The following is a 15,276-nucleotide window of genomic DNA, read 5'->3' on the forward strand; positions in this document are numbered from 1 at the left end:
GCAGAGCCAAGATCAGTTAAGTCATTGTCATGAGCGTGAGACGTGAGTACAGATTTCATTTGCTGATGCTCCTGTAATTTAAAATTATTGACTCAAAAAAAATCATTTTTTATTTTTTCAAGTATCAACATACAGTTTTTACTTATTGGCCACATACTGTCATCTCATTCTCTTTACCTGCTGTCTCTGTACAAAATAATATTTTTAAAAAATGTTTTTTAATGTTTTATTTTTTGAGAGAGAGACAGAGCATGAGCAGGGAAGGGGCAGCACAGAGCCCGATGCGGGGCTTGAACCCATGAACTGTGAGATCATGACCCAAGCCAAAGTCGGATGCTTAACCGACTGAGCCACCCAGACGCCCCCAAGATAATATTTGTTTTGATCCAGGTTACACTGTTGGATGATTTACATACAGTGAGACGCACTCACTCATTCTTCGCTATTCTTGGCTTTTTAAAGAAACCGCTTTATTGAGATGTAAGTCACATACCATACAGTTTATTCATTTGAAGCGTATGACTCAGTGCTTTTTAATGTCTTATTATTATTTGTTTAAACAACACAGCGTTGAGTACTTCCTTTTGTTGCTTAAATAGTTGGGATAACTGGATTCCGTGTCCCCGTTTGACTCCTGCTGCTATCGCCACCCGGGGTCACTGGTACATCCTCAGTAGGACTTGCTGGGACATTTTAAAGCCACTTCCCTTAGACCGCTTATAAGAGGGCCTGGTGCTTGGCTAGCCCTCAGTCATTGTTAACCTATTTTTATGACACCCTTTTTAAGAGGCGGGACGCAGGAGTTTCTGTGTTTTTGCGGCTTGGTATTTCTGCGGACCTACCTCGGGAAGGCATCCCACGTGAATCCGTCCCCGTTCTCCTACCGCAGAAGTTCCAGAAGCCTCGTGGTCTCTGGCGGATCGGGGCCACCACTCGCGAAAGGGCTTGGCTCTGTGTGCTGTGTGCGTGTGAGCCATGCTGTGTTTGTTACTATTCAGGAGGTGGAGGAACCTTCCGGTCCCCTGTGAGGAAGCAAGGTCAGCCCACACAGATGTGGCTCTGTTCTGTTCCTAGAACGAAGGAAACGGGGTGGAGGGTGTCCACCGCTGCGCTCTTGGGAAAGTGCTCAGAAACATACACGTTTGCATCCAGACCGTAACTGGAAAGCACGCGAGCCCACTGAGGGCTGGCCCGCACCCCTGGTGGCAGTACACTCTTGGGTGTTTAAGCCAGCAGATCTCTCGCACGGGAGCCACACGGACCCAGAAAGATACGATGAGGAGTTCTTACAGGGAGAGATTTCTGGTTTTGTGAAAATAACTGTGCACTCTTTAATTATGCCCTCGTAAGGGGACTTGGCTCTGATTTCTTGTCAAAATTAATAGTAGAGGATTTTGTGTATTACGTGTTTAGATGTGTGTCTGTCTCTCATGTTTAGTGTTCAGCACTTTGTATCGAAGAACTTTATATTCTTTATAAGCTTTATATTCTGTTTGTTTGGCTGTAAATAGACTTGTCTGTAAAATTCAATATCCAGGAGTGCCTCTGTGTAGTGTCACCATGAAAGAACACGTAGAGAGCGGGGTCTTGGGCATAGGATGATTGTAGCGATGTGCTTGGAGCCACATTGAATACACCAGCAAGAGAGTACTGGTGACAGACATTAGGGAAAGTACAGAAGGAAGTGTGAATGTTTAAGATCATGTGTCGTGTTCCCTGAACACTTTTTTTTCTTAAAGTTTATTTATCTTCAGAGAGACAAACAGTATGAGTGGGGGAGGGGCGGGGGGGGGAGAGAGAGGGGGAGGGAGAGAGAGAATCCCAAGCAGGCTCTGCCCTGCCAGCACAGAGCCCGATGAGGGACTCAAACTCACAAAGTCCTGAGATCATGACCTGAACCCAAGAGTCAGATGCTCAACTGACTGAGCCACCAGGCTTTGCCCCCCCCCCCCCCCCCCCCCCCCGGCCTGAGCACTTCTGAGTCATTGGCTCCTTACGTTAGAATGGCTTGAAATTGATCAGCCTGAATTCGCCATCATGGGCACTCTTAGTTCGGGTGTCCTGTCACTAAGACGGTTGTGCATTGTGTTTAATAACTGGTGACGTGAGGGCACAAGGTGAGGCATTCTTCTACCCTGTGATACTCGAGCACGTACCATTTGTTTTTTAAGTTTATTTATTTATTTTGAGAGAGGAGAGAGACGGTGCAAGCGGGGGAGGGACAGAGAGAGGTGAGAGAGAGAATCCCAAGCAGGCCCTGCACTGCCAGTGCCATGGCTCAAACCCATGAACCGTGAGATCGTGACCTGAGCTAAAACCAGAGTCGGGTGCTTAACTGGCTGAGCCCCCCGGGCAGCCCCTGGTTCTGTTTTTAAGGTACCTTATAAGCACGTGTTCCAGCCGTGATTATGTGGCCATTACCTAAAGCTATCAAATTGTAAGTTTATGGGATGGCTGTTGTTTGGCCGGGCGTCAGAACGGAGCAGTTTAATCATGTGGTGTCAGTGCCGTATTGGGAGTGGCCTGTAAAGTCAAATAAGTTCCATTTGCTGTACACAGGTAGTAATTACAAAATAATGTCCACGGAATGCGAGTATAAATGTTGACCCAGCAGCCTCCGTAGCTTAGCGCTAAGACCCAAGCACAGCTAAGCCTAATAAGGCGAGGGCCCATCTTCCAAGTGGCACTCCTCCCCACCACTGTGGTGCAGTCAGCCTCACCAGAAAGGGAACGGAATAAGAGAGCGAAATGACGTGGAGGTCAGAGACTCTTAATTGAATCTCGGTGACAAAGATGGCACGTTACGGCTATTGGACTGAAGCGGTGACTTTAATTTCTCTTCTGGTGGTGGGACCAGAGCCATTTATCTCCCATGAATAGAAAGTGAAGTTCAAAGTCTGTTCACTAAACACTGGCTCGTATTTGGACTCCTAGAATGGTTTTGAGACTCTGAGTTACTGTTCTTTCTTTTTCGGTCTTGAAGCAATTACTGAAAGGTCAGTCCACTAATTCCTTCCAGAGTTACCGGAGACCTTTCATGTAATCATTTAGAACTTGATTCCAAGTAGCTAATATTTATCCAGTTCTTACTTTGAGCAGGGCACAAACATGGGGGGGGGCGGTGGTGGGGAGCTGAAGGAATCTTGGTCTTTACCCTTGAGACATCTGGTATCTTGAGTAATCTATGTACGTTAGCCACAGAAATGTCTTGGCGTCCTTGTTCGGGCATACTGAAGAATTTGGTGTTACAAGTAGATTCGCGTCTTCCTGCCTTTCGCTCCCTAGCACTGTGTTGGCACATAGTAGGTGCTTTATAACTACTTGCGGAGTGCGTGGAAGGGGGACTTGACCTGACCGTGATCCGTATTGCATCGTAAAATGCTTCTGCTGCGTGGAGGGTCATTAATCCCTGATCTTTTGTTAACTGATGCTGCTTATGACGGCGATCATCCAGACACCTCAGAGTTTTGATTCTCTTCGAGGGTGGTTGCTTCGTCTGCTTGGACTGCTGTGACAAAGTACCAGAAACCGGGGGGCTTACGAACAACAGAAGTCAATTTCGAACATTTCTGAAGGCTGGCAGTCCAGCGTAGGCCGATTCGGGGTCTCCGGAGAGCCTGCTTCCTGGTTCACAGGCCGCCACCCTCTTGTTGTGTCCTCAGGTGGTGGAAGGGGTGAGGGAGCTCTCTGGGGTCTCTTTTGTAAAGGCTGATCCCGTCATGAGGCTTGTACCCTCATTAACTAATCACCTCCCACGAGCATTCCCGAATACCATTGCACTCGGCATTAGGTTTCAACGTGTGAATTTAGGGGGGACACAAGCATTCGGGCCACAGCGGTGATGATACAAGAAAACAAAAACAATGAGTTTGACAATGACCTGTCAGGCATGGTGCTTCCTGAGAGACAGTCCCAGTTGACGCGATACATGACACCGCTTCTCAGATTCCCCAGTCAGCCGTGGGTTTGTGCAAACCTGATGAGGTGGTGGCTAGTGGTGATCAAGGTGAGAGTACGTCTTCAATTTTGCTTGTGAATCTATGGCGTATCAGGAATAACTAGTCGCCGGGAGATCCCGCGGTGTGTGAGGGAAGCTTGGAGCACAGAAAGGTCGCTTTAACTAGAGACGAAGAGTTTTGGGAAGGCGGTGGTCAACGAGGGAGGTGGCCTGCACGCTTGGAGCCGTCGTGTGCGGGCCAAGAGCTTTCCCACGTGATGCGTAGGCACGAACGCGGCGGCACAGACAGCACACAGTAGGCTGTTTCGGGTGGTGGGCGGAAACGTTTGAAGGCGAACGGACAGTTGGGATGTGCGTGGGTGAGTTGAGGTCTTGGAGGCCCGCCCTTGGAGGATGGAACCTGTTCAGTGAGAAGAGGGGAGACCACTAAGCTTGTTTTGTTTTTGTTTTTGGATGGGGCAGACCACATCAGAAATTGTACGGAAGAAAGAATGGTCTGAGAGTAACACGTAGATCGGGGCTGGCACACTGTGAGATCAAGCCCGTGGTGTTTTTGTGTGACACCCCACCCTCTGCGAGCTAAGAGTGGTTTTTACATTTTTAAAGAGTTGTGAAAGATAGATAAAGGGCAACACGGGACACAGACTGGTGTGATTTGCAAAGCCTACAATATTCGTTATGTGGCCCTTCACTTGAAGTAGTTTCCTAAGCCCCAGTGGATTGGAAAGGAGAAGACAACATTACAGAACCCCTTTTCTCCCCACAGTAAGAGGAAGTTGAGCCTGTTGGCAGAATGAGGACCCTTTTGGAATCCTGGGTAAGGAGAGACCAGACATGAAGAGGGGGCAGGTGAAGTAGGGTCTGGAACAGGCTGGAGAGAGGGTGGGATCAGGACAGAATGTCGATTAACATCTGGGAAGGTAAAAAGGCTGATTGTTTCTTTGAGGAGAAAAGAATTGGGAAGGAAAATGGGTGTAGAAAATTAGCTAGTGGGTGGGGAAGAGGAAAGTGGAGACTCTTTACAAGGGATCTGCACCAGGCTTGGGGGGTCAACCCTTGAGCAGGGTAGAGCATTCTAGAATGGGTGCTGTGAAGAACAAAATGCAAAGACCATTAGCATTTGGTTTCTGTGGGGTAAAAATGCCATGTGTTACGTTATGTAGTGATTTATCTTTTATTTATTTATTTTAACATTTTTTAACGTTTAATTTAATTTTGAGACAGAGAGACAGAGTGCGAGCAGGGGAGGGGCCGAGAGAGGGGGAGACACAGAATCAATCCAAAGCAGGCTCCGGGCTCTGAGCTGTCAGCGCAGAGCCGGACGTGGGGCTCCGACTCACAAACCATGAGATCATGACCTGAGCTGAAGTAGGAGGCTTAACTGACTGAGCTTCCCAGGTGTCCCTGCTGTGATTTACCTTTTAAAGTGTGGACTCCTCCACCATCCTGTGGTGCGTTCAGCTACTAAGAATGTCTTGCTAATTTTTATTCAGGAGCGGTTGAAGCAAGTGGCTAGCACAAAGAGGAGTGACGTTTGGTAATACTTGCTGGATGAATGAGGGCCAGATAGCAGAATAGTCCAGTTAAAGATAGGGAAGGCACCTTCCAGTTGTACCTCTGGCCCAGTTCGTTCACCAAGGGGAACTCAGCGAACAGCTACCAGACCAATGCCGCCCAGTAGAACTTTCTGCAGGGATAGAAACATTCTTTGCTGTCCAATATGGTGGCCATTCAGGTGTGGCCAGTAAACACTTGAAATGGGTGGGCTTGTGGGATGGAACAACTGAATTTTAAATTTTACTTTTTTTATTGTGGTAAAATATATATAACCTAATGTTTACCGTCTGAACCATTTTCAAATGTAGAGTTCAGTGACTTTAAGTACATTCCCACTGTTGTGCGACCATTAGCACCATCCATCTCCAGGACTTTCTCGTCTTCCCCAACTGAAAGTGGTCTGCGTCCTCCCCTCCCCCAGCCCTACAACCTGTGCTGTCTGTCTCTGAATCTGACTCCTGTGGGTACCTCAAATGAGTGGGATCATCCGGTGTTTGTCTTTCTGTGACGTGCTTATCTCACTTGGCGTAAGGTCCTCGAGGGTCATTCTGTGTTGGAGCACGTGTCAGAATTTCTTTCCTTGTTAGGGATAAGTGACATTCCATGCGGATGTATGCCGTTTGTCCGTTCCTCCATCGATAGACGCTTGGACGGTTTCCACCTTTTGGCCACTCTGAATAGGCCATGTGAACCTGGGTGTGTACTTACTTCTAGTTGATGGGAATCTGCAAAGGCACGTGGGGGTTTGTGAGGCCTGTCGTAGGAGAAGCGGGTGGCCTGGTGGCACTTTTCGGCCTTGAAGGCTTTGGAAGGAAAGGGCTTCTCTGTGACCGCGGGCAGGCCATGAGGGGGTCAGAGTGCATCTGAGTTCAGGGTCCTTGGCATGGAGGGGACAGGACGCTGACTCCAGGAGTTTGTCAGGTGTTAACAGCTTGGGATATTTGTGCTGTGTTTGATGTCTGGAGGTTCCGTTGATAGTTGAAACGTAATGATTTATGGAGCCTGGACACTAGATTGAATCTGTCTGGTTTCCTGTGTCTCGCTCCCTCAGAGGTCGGCATGGCATTCATGCTGCTCTCCCAGTTGGGATCATGTCAGCCTGCTTGAGCCTTCTCTTCTTGTGGCAAAGGGTTGATGGGAGGCTCCAGTTCCGTCTTACGTATCAGTTTCCGGGATGGCATTTGATTTTGCATTTGTTGTTGTTTGAAGGGTGTGGCGTGTCCGGAGCCCAGAGTGTCTTTGTGATCCGCCAGTGGAGCTGAGGCCTGTGTGATTGGCCCGTGGCAGGTAAAGATGGCGGGGGAGAGTTGCCTGGTGGGGTGCAAGCTGTGTGTGCACCTGCTGCGGAGAAGCAGGGCCACGGTGCCTCCCCTTGGCCCGGGGGGAGGGCCGGGACGGTGAAGAGGATGGATGTCTGTCTGTGCAGAAGCTGCAGGGGAACCCGGTGCTCAGAGACCAGGAGGCTCGAGGACCGGCAGGTGAGGCTCACGGGGATGAGAGAGTCTGAGAGTCAAATGACCATCTTGAGTTCTCTCCCGCGGTATGTCTTTCAGTGGCTGCAGCGAGGACAAGGGTAGGTTGTGTTTGGGGATGAAGAGGAACGTCTGGACACGTGTGTGTTTGCTCCCATGCACGGGGACCTCCTTGTGACCTTCACGGCAATATGGCGGATCCGTGAAGGTCGTGGGTATAACGGGGATGGCGTTGGTCTGAGAGTGACTGGGGTCAGGGAGGAAGGAGACCCCTCCATGGCGTAGCCATGGCACTTACCAGCTTAACCTTGGTTTCCAAATCAGGAGGGGGTGTTGGACAGCATTTACCTTATGAGGCTGGCGTATGAATTCAGTGAGGTGACATAGGTGGAGATTTTGGCGCATGAGCGCTTGGTAAAGGTTAGTTTCTTTTTTTATTTTATTTTTATTTTTTAATTTATTTTTGGGGGGGGGGCAGGCAGCACGCAAGCCAGGGAGGGGCAGAGAGGGAGACACAGAATCGGAGGCAGGCTCCAGGCTCTGAGCTGTCAGCACAGAGCCCGACGCGGGGCTCAAACCCACAAGCCGAGATCATTACCTGAGCCGAAGTCAGCTGCTTAACTGACTGAGCCACCTGGGCTACCCAAGGTTAATTTCTTTACTATTTTGTTTTTACGTTTGTTTTTGAGAGCGCAGGCGCGAGTTGGGGAGGGGTAGAGAGGGAGACAGAGAATCCGAAGCAGGCTCTGCTCTGACGTGGGGCTCGAACCTAGGAACTGTGAGATCACGATCTGAGCTGAAGTCGGACGCTCAGCTGATGGAGCCACCCAGGCGCCCCAGTTAGCGTCTTTAGACACGTGATGGTCCCCACTCCCTTTTCTCCTTGTAACTAACTTCTGCTTATCCTTTAAAACTTGGCTCAGGTATCACCTTCCCCGGAAGCCTCCGTCTCCCACCCTCATGGCTCTGCTTCGTCCGTCTCTTGTAATATGCCCAAAGCGGTTTGTTACAGAGCTTCTGTGTTGTTTAGATACCCCGCCCCCCAAGCTGTCCTTTGTGTGGTGGCCACAGAGCCGTGTCACATCATGTCATCCTGGCATGCGGCATGTGTTCAGGCAAGTGGGGAAGACCAGGCTGGTGAATCTCCTGTCCCTCCCCTTGTTTCTCCAGATCGTGGGAAGGGCATGGCCCTGTTAATTCCAGTAATCCTTGCAGACTACGGGCTGAGAGGACACAACTGGGCCAACGCAGTGGGCCGAGGAGGGTGCCAGGGGACAGGGTCTGGCTCTGGCTAGGGTCTTAGAAGACATCCCTGGCTGCCAGCGGAACAGAATGTCCACAGGGTTTGTACATGGACCGCAGCTGGTATTTACAGGTCAGGAACTCGGCCCAGGAAGGGTATCCGATGAGAAGTCTTGGGATTTTCCACGCTGTGGACAGAGATCCTGGGAGCCCATCATCATCGTCACCGTCCACTGTCCCGGGAGATACTTGCTGAGCGCCTCCTACGTGCCTGGGAGGGGGCGGGGTCTCGAGGGCCTCGCGCACTAGCTGTGTGACCCAGACAAAGAATCAGGCCTGGCCTGCAAGCTACCAGAAATAGCACCCTGGGGGGTAACTGAGTCCCGGGAGTCAGGCGTGCTGGACCCTGGTTGGCACCGTCCGCGGGCACCATCCGCGATCACCGTGGGAGCCGGGCTTCCTGAGGCCCTCGGGCCGTGATGGAATGTGTTCTTTGTGCTGGCCACACCTAGGCGAGCCAGAGAGAAAGCCAGGAGGCCGTGGCTCCTTCCTGAGGTCGAAGCCTCTCTGCTGTGCTCTCCTCCTTATAGAACTCACCTCCTCCCCGTGGCGGTTGAACTGGACTCATGCCGAGAAGGTGGGAGCCGCTGAGGCAGGGGACACCAAGGGTGATTTGTGTTCACCTCAAATATGTGCTGATTTAGAAGATGCCCCACATTTTAGAAGTTGACAGCAGGCTGAGCTAATCACAAGCAAGTCTCATGCAGCGGGGGCTGGGCGGGCTGGTTGTGTCCCATGAGTTTTTACTCGGGATGAAGTCGGGAGAGAAGATGGTCGTTCACTCACTCCCACGTGGGGTGTTCTTTGGAAAAGCCTCTCCTTTAGTGACCAGCCCCAGGGAATGTTGCTGTTAAATATTTTTGCGTATCCTTCTCGTTGTTTAAAGGATGTAAAAATGCTCTTTCTTTTCTAATATTCTTTTTTTTTTTTTTTTTTTTTTTTTTTTGAGAGAGAGACAGAGTAGGAGCAGGGGAGGGGCAGAGAGACAGGGAGACACAGAAGCCGAGGCAGGCTCCAGGCTCCGAGCTGTCAGCACAGAGCCCGACACGGGGCCCAAACTCACAAACCATGAGATCCTGACCCGAGCCACAGTCAGATGCTTGATGGACTGAGCCACCCAGGCGTCCCCCAAAATGCTTTTTCTACCAATTTAATTAAGTGTGAGTGTGGCCTTAGTCTTTTCCCAGTTCCTAATTTTGCTTTTCTTTCTAGTCAGAAATAAAGGCAGAATGTGCTTTTTTGCTGTAAAGCGTACGTGACAAAGCGAACCTCCCTCACCAGCATCACGGAGCTTGGGAATCGGGCAACGTAAGAACAAAGCAAAACCAAACAAAAAAGCAAAAATGGGTTGGTTGGAATTTATCTATAATTAACTGTGCTGATTCAATATTGTGGAAACAAATGATCGTAAGGCCATTATGGTGCAACCGATCCGTTCGTAAATTTTTTGATCCTTGAAGTGTCAGGCACCTGATGTGGGAAAGTCAGTGTGTTGGGCTTGAGTTACCAGGACTAGGTTTGGCAATTCCGTTCTTTTTCTCTGGTGAGAGAACAAGATTTCTGCCTTGCTCTTTGAAGATGGCAGTGAATTCAGCCCGCAGATGGAGATGGGCTTAAGGGGAATATTGTCAGAGGGCATTGTCTTAGAAGAAGGGAGAAAGATTCAAAAGGAGATTAAGCATTTCTCATGGGTGAGCATTTATTCTCTGGGTTTGGCCTTCCTTTTAGGTTTGTACGCATTTATTTTTATTACGGTACATGCTGTTTAGTTAAAATTGTAAAACTTTTAGAGAGGGTACCGAATGGTATGAGGAAGAGGTAAAAACCTCTTTCTCCCTCCTAACCCCACTTACAGGTTAACCGCTGTTGACAGTCGTGCATTTTTTCCGGCTGTTTTACACGTAGTCATAGGCAGGTATGGGTGTGTGTGCACGTACGTACATTGTCAACAGCTTGGTTCTAAATCAAAACCAAGCTGTCGGTAAAGTGGCATACATACGCATCTCGGACACGTTGGGGTTCGGGGAGACACGTACATCCCCTCGTGGGGCGCGTGACGGTCCGTTCGGGCTCTTGGTTTCAAACGACAGAGACCGCTCCTGGCCAAGTCGAGCTGACAGAGTCTGTCGGAACTGATGACGTGAGGGAGCGGGAGGAAACCAGGCAGCTGTACAGGACTGAGAAGCAGGAAGCAGGTAACACAGCAGCGTTCCCTGGGCAGCAGTGCCTGGATCCCGTCAAACTGGTGTAACCAAGAACGTGGAGGAAGCTTCCCCTACGTCAGTGTTCCTGTGTCACTACGTCAGGATGCAAAGTGTGTGTGTGCGCGCGCTCGTGTGATAGGTGTGCGTATCCAGCTGGTTGAACTGCAGTCGTGTGCCCACCTCTGGGCCAGACCGGACACCAAGGACAGCAGGGGTTCGGTCCCCGCGGCATGGCAGTCCTCCCACTAGGAATTGCCATCACCAGGCGTTTGCTGTTTGTTTACTGGATGTTTGTTTACAGGTTTTGAAGGGCCCAGAGCAGTGAGCTATAAGCTCCTTTGGAGTTAGCAGACACGGCAAATATCACGTTCCGGGGAAAATGTGACATTTGTGAGTGAAAGAACTGCCTGTGCCCCTCTGTATTTTTTCCCATTTTTCTTTAAACATTTACGTATGTATGTATGTATGTATGTATCCACCTATTTATCTATTTAGAGAGTGAGAGCTGGGGAGGAGCAGAGAGAGGGAGACACAGAATCAGAAGCAGGCTCCAGGCGAACTCACGGAGCTGCAAGGTCACGACCTGAGCTGAAGTTGACGTTTAACTCACTCAGCCACCCAGCTGCCCTGTGATCTCTTATTCTTCTAAAAAAAATTTTTTTTAATGTTTATTACTTTTTTAGAGAGAGAGCATGAGCGAGGGAGGGGCAGAGAGAAAGGGAGACACAGAATCTGAAGCAGGCTCCAGGCTCTGAGCTGTCAGCACAGAGCCTGATGTGGGGCTCAAACTCACGAACCGTAAGATCGTGACCTGAGCTGAAGCCAGACGCTTAATTGAGTGAGCCACCCAGGCGCGCCTGTAATCTCCTATTCTTAAAGACAACAACAAAAACCCAAACCAGCCTTCTCCCCCACCCCTGGGCTTAGAGCCTGAGAAAGACTGAGAAAAGTGTTCACCATGTTACTCAAGCCATTACTACCACTGAGCAGAAGAAATGCATGTAAAGTCTGTTGTGAGTTATTTTTATTTTAAGTTATTTATTCTGGGAGAGGGGGAGAGAGAGTATCAAAGTCCCAAGCAGGTTCCATGCTGTCAGCCTGGAGCTTGAAGTGGGGGTCGAACTCACGAACCATGAGATCATGACCTGAGGTGAAATCTAGGGTCAGACACCTCACCGTCTGAGCTACCCAGGCATCTCTGTTGTGAGTTATTTTTAAATGGTCCAAACTCCTGCTAATCATAAGGTACTTGCTCAGTTGAGAGCCCAGGAAATACGACCATTGCTGCCCCATGGGATCTGTGAAGCCTTCTGGAGAGGTGGCCTGGCTACACAGCTTTGGGATGGTCTCGTGTCCACAGAAATTCTGGCCCTGTGTTTTTCACTCTGACTCTCTGGAGCTTGACTGCACAGTGTCCGGCCTTCCTGGGTCTGCAGGGGGGAGGGGGGCGGTCATGCCTGTGCAGCCCTCGACGGGGAGGATCCAGACACAACTCGTGGGAGCGTGTGCTTAACCGTCAGTGTCGAGCTCGACACAGACACAAACTCAGTGCTTTTTGTTGTAACAAGATACATTTGAACTACCATTTCAGTATTAAGACAGACTTCACTTGGTATTTTGTTGAAGACAAATAGTGGCCCAGTGGACCTGGCCAAGGTTTATGCACTTTTTATTCTCGGCTTTATATGGTAAGACATTTTCGGCACACAGGAAACTATGACTATGTTCATCTGTTGTTAGCATTCTGCCAAATTGGCTTTATCTCTATTGCGTGGTGGTTTTTGTCTTTCCTTTTTTTTTTCCCCTCTTGTGGTTCCCTGCCCCCAATCTTTGGAGAGTAAGGCTATTTTTGAATATAAAAACATTTCCATGATCCCCAAGTCCAAACTCTATGAATAGGTGTTCTCTAAAGTCACATTCCAACTCGCCTCCTAATCCATTTTATTTTCTGCTGCATTTCTGGGCTCCTCGCTACATTTGTTTACTTTTCTTAAAGTCCCCCCCGCCCCCGCTTCCCCCGCCAAAGATCTGTTGGTAATGCTTACATTTATACAAAGAAAATGTCAACTTCTTAAGTAGGTTTTGTGACTGATGGTTAGCAAAGCATCCTATCTATGCTATTTTAGTATTAAGTATTTCACTATTTATTAAGCTTGGTGTGTAGGATTTTTGGTGCTCTTCTGGAGAATTACAAGGGTTTCTCCAAAGACGTGATGAAAAGAGGTCCAATTGAGACCACTTGTGATCACTTGATATATAGACACTTACGTGTGTGTGATACGAGGAATATCCTAAGGAAACAACACTCACTAATGTTGATTTATATTCATGCAAAGTAAGGAATAAAAAAGAAAGGCATGGGGCGCCTGCGTGACTCAGTCGGTTAAGCGTCCAACTCTTGATTTCGGCTCAGGTCATGATCTCTTGGTTCATGGGATTGAGCCCCACATCAGGCCCTGTGCTGACAGTGTGGAGTCTGCTTGGGACCCTCCCTCCCTTCCCACTCCCCCATATCCCCCCCTCCCCTGCTTCTCCCCTGCTCATGTTGTCTGTCTTTCAAAGTAAATACATAAACTTTAAAAAATTCTTAAAAAATAAGACACAAAGCTTAAGGCTAAGCAGTATCAGTTTTATACAAAATACCATGCCTTTGTCATGCTTGAAGGTACCGGTTATCCCCTGGCCTGAGTTTCTTAGCACAGACGACACAAAGAGCGCATTCTAGGCTCAGAAAGACCTCTTTCTCCCAGATGTGCAAGTGTAGATTTTCCTTCCTTCTTCTCTTGCCTTCTGTCATGGCGTCCTGGGCAGCATCATGTCTTCTCTCCGGGCCCAGAGGTGGGCCGCGGGCTGTGCCACCAGGAGGTGACGGCTGCCTGCCTCTGCTCCTCCAGGGCTGGGTCTCAAACAGCAGCCCCCCGCCCCTGGCCAAACCTGGCTTGCTGCCTGCTTTTGTGCACACTTCACGCTGACGATGGTTCTCATGGTTTTTTTTTTTTAACGTTTCATTTTATTTTTTGGGAGACAGAGACAGAGCACGAGCCGGGGAGGGGCAGAGAGGGAGACACAAAATCCACAGCAGGCTCCAGGCTCTGAGCTGTTAGCACAGAGCCCGACGCAGGGCTCGAACCCATGGACTTGAGATCATGACCTGAGGCGAAGTCTCAGGTTGGACTCTCAACCGACAGAGCCACCCAGGCGCCCCTGGTTCTCACATTTTTAATTGGTTGGGGAAAAAGCCTCAATCTCTAGCCTTTTCAGAAAAAGTCCGCCAACTCCAGCTCCATCAAATGAGACCTTTGAAACAGATGTCAGAGATCATGGGTCCCAAGCCCACCGAGGATCTAAAAGCCACTCAAATGCTTGCATTTCGCAAGTAAAAGCAAGGGGAGTTGTTCGCTCCCTCCTGTACCAGGCGGGCTCCCTGGGGACCTAGGGTTCCACTGTCCCTGTGCTCCCTGCACAGACCTGTTCTCGCGATCCCTGTCACCTGTAGGACCTGCACACCTCGCGGTTTGGACTTGGGAACAACGTGCAGCAGCTAGTTCCCTGTGGAATCTTGGAGAAAAAGAGCACTGCGCCGCCCCCCCCCCCCCCCCCCCCCCCCCCACTAAGGTCCTAAAAGCAGCATGAAGGACGCTTTCATTTCCTTCGAGCTTCTGCGTGGGGCAGAGCGGCCGGGACGATGGCACACACAGATCAGACGGCTTTCTCGGAAGGCAGGGCAGAGGGGACGGCCACGGCCCCTTCCCTCGCCGTGCCCAGCCTGGTGTGGCCGTCCCAGCAGTCACTGAGCGACCCGTCCCTTCTGATCGCAGTCCCTGTCAAAGGGGCTGCGGCTCTGGGCTCCCAGAAATCGTTGTCCAGGGCCCTGCCCCCGGGTTCTGGGCCATCGCTGGAGGGAGAAAGAGGCAGACGGACGCGAGCGTGAAAATCCTTTTTGGAGTCGCCGTGAAAAGGAGAAAATGAGAGCTTTGATGTAGACTCTGTTTCCAGCACTCCATTTGATTCTTTGTCCACAAGCCGGACGAAAATAAACAGTAATTTAGAGGCAATGTTTATGTAACCTAGAAGAATGTGGGTCAAGTGTGGGGAAGATGGAATCTGGGTTAATGCAGGACCACCTCCCGAGCGCTCTCCCTGATTGCGGGCTTCGGTGGAAAGCTAATGAAAGGAAGCAATTTCGGTTTTTGTTAGACTCTTCAAAATCCCCTTGGTAAAATACGGACTTTTTTCTTTCTTCTTTTTTTTTTTTTTTGCTTGGAAAAACACAGATTGTGTTTTGTGAGAGCTTATCATTTGGTCATTTTGATGGAATGTAGGTCGGAAAAGCGTGATGCAGAATGTATTGCGTTCATAAGACCTCTCAGAACGGATGATTCTGGCTGTGAGTCATCATAATCTGGGAAAGCACACTGCTCTTGTTCCAAGGACCGTATGCCTTAAATAACGTCAGGCCACGTTCCGTCTGGGGACGTTTTGGTGGTTTAGACTGGCGATTCTCAGCCCGCGGCAGCTGTGTCCCCCAGGGAGCACGTGGCACTGTCTGGAGATAGTTTTGGTTGTCATAGTTCGAAGGGGGGGGGGGGGGAATGTTCCTGGCATGTAGCGGGGTGTGACCAGGGATGTTGCCACCGTCCTATAGGACACAGGATAGCCCGCATCACAAAGAATGGCCTGGCCCCAAATGTACGTAGTGTCAAAGTGTAAGCATTCTGGACTAACGAATGTCTTAGAGTCTCATTTTGTGAGTTTTTAAATATAAGATAGTATACATATGTGT

The 15,276-nt window shown here is 49.7% G+C and overlaps 1 protein-coding gene across 5 annotated transcripts in view; it reads left to right on the forward strand.

The window, feature by feature from the left end:
* TBL1X (transducin beta like 1 X-linked) overlaps positions 1-15,276 on the forward strand; it is a 231,779-nt gene that overhangs the window by 50,998 nt on the left and 165,505 nt on the right. The window contains exon 1 of one of the 5 annotated variants that reach the window (XM_042975255.1): positions 5,788-6,802. The exons of the other annotated variants lie outside the window; for them this stretch is intronic. The gene's annotated coding sequence lies outside the window, so the exon portion shown is untranslated. Of the gene's footprint in view, positions 1-5,787; positions 6,803-15,276 lie in introns of those variants that run through there. 5 annotated transcript variants of the gene reach the window in all.

Source organism: Panthera tigris, chromosome X (genome assembly GCF_018350195.1).
Source record: "Panthera tigris isolate Pti1 chromosome X, P.tigris_Pti1_mat1.1, whole genome shotgun sequence".
NCBI classification, from domain to species: Eukaryota; Metazoa; Chordata; class Mammalia; order Carnivora; family Felidae; genus Panthera; species Panthera tigris.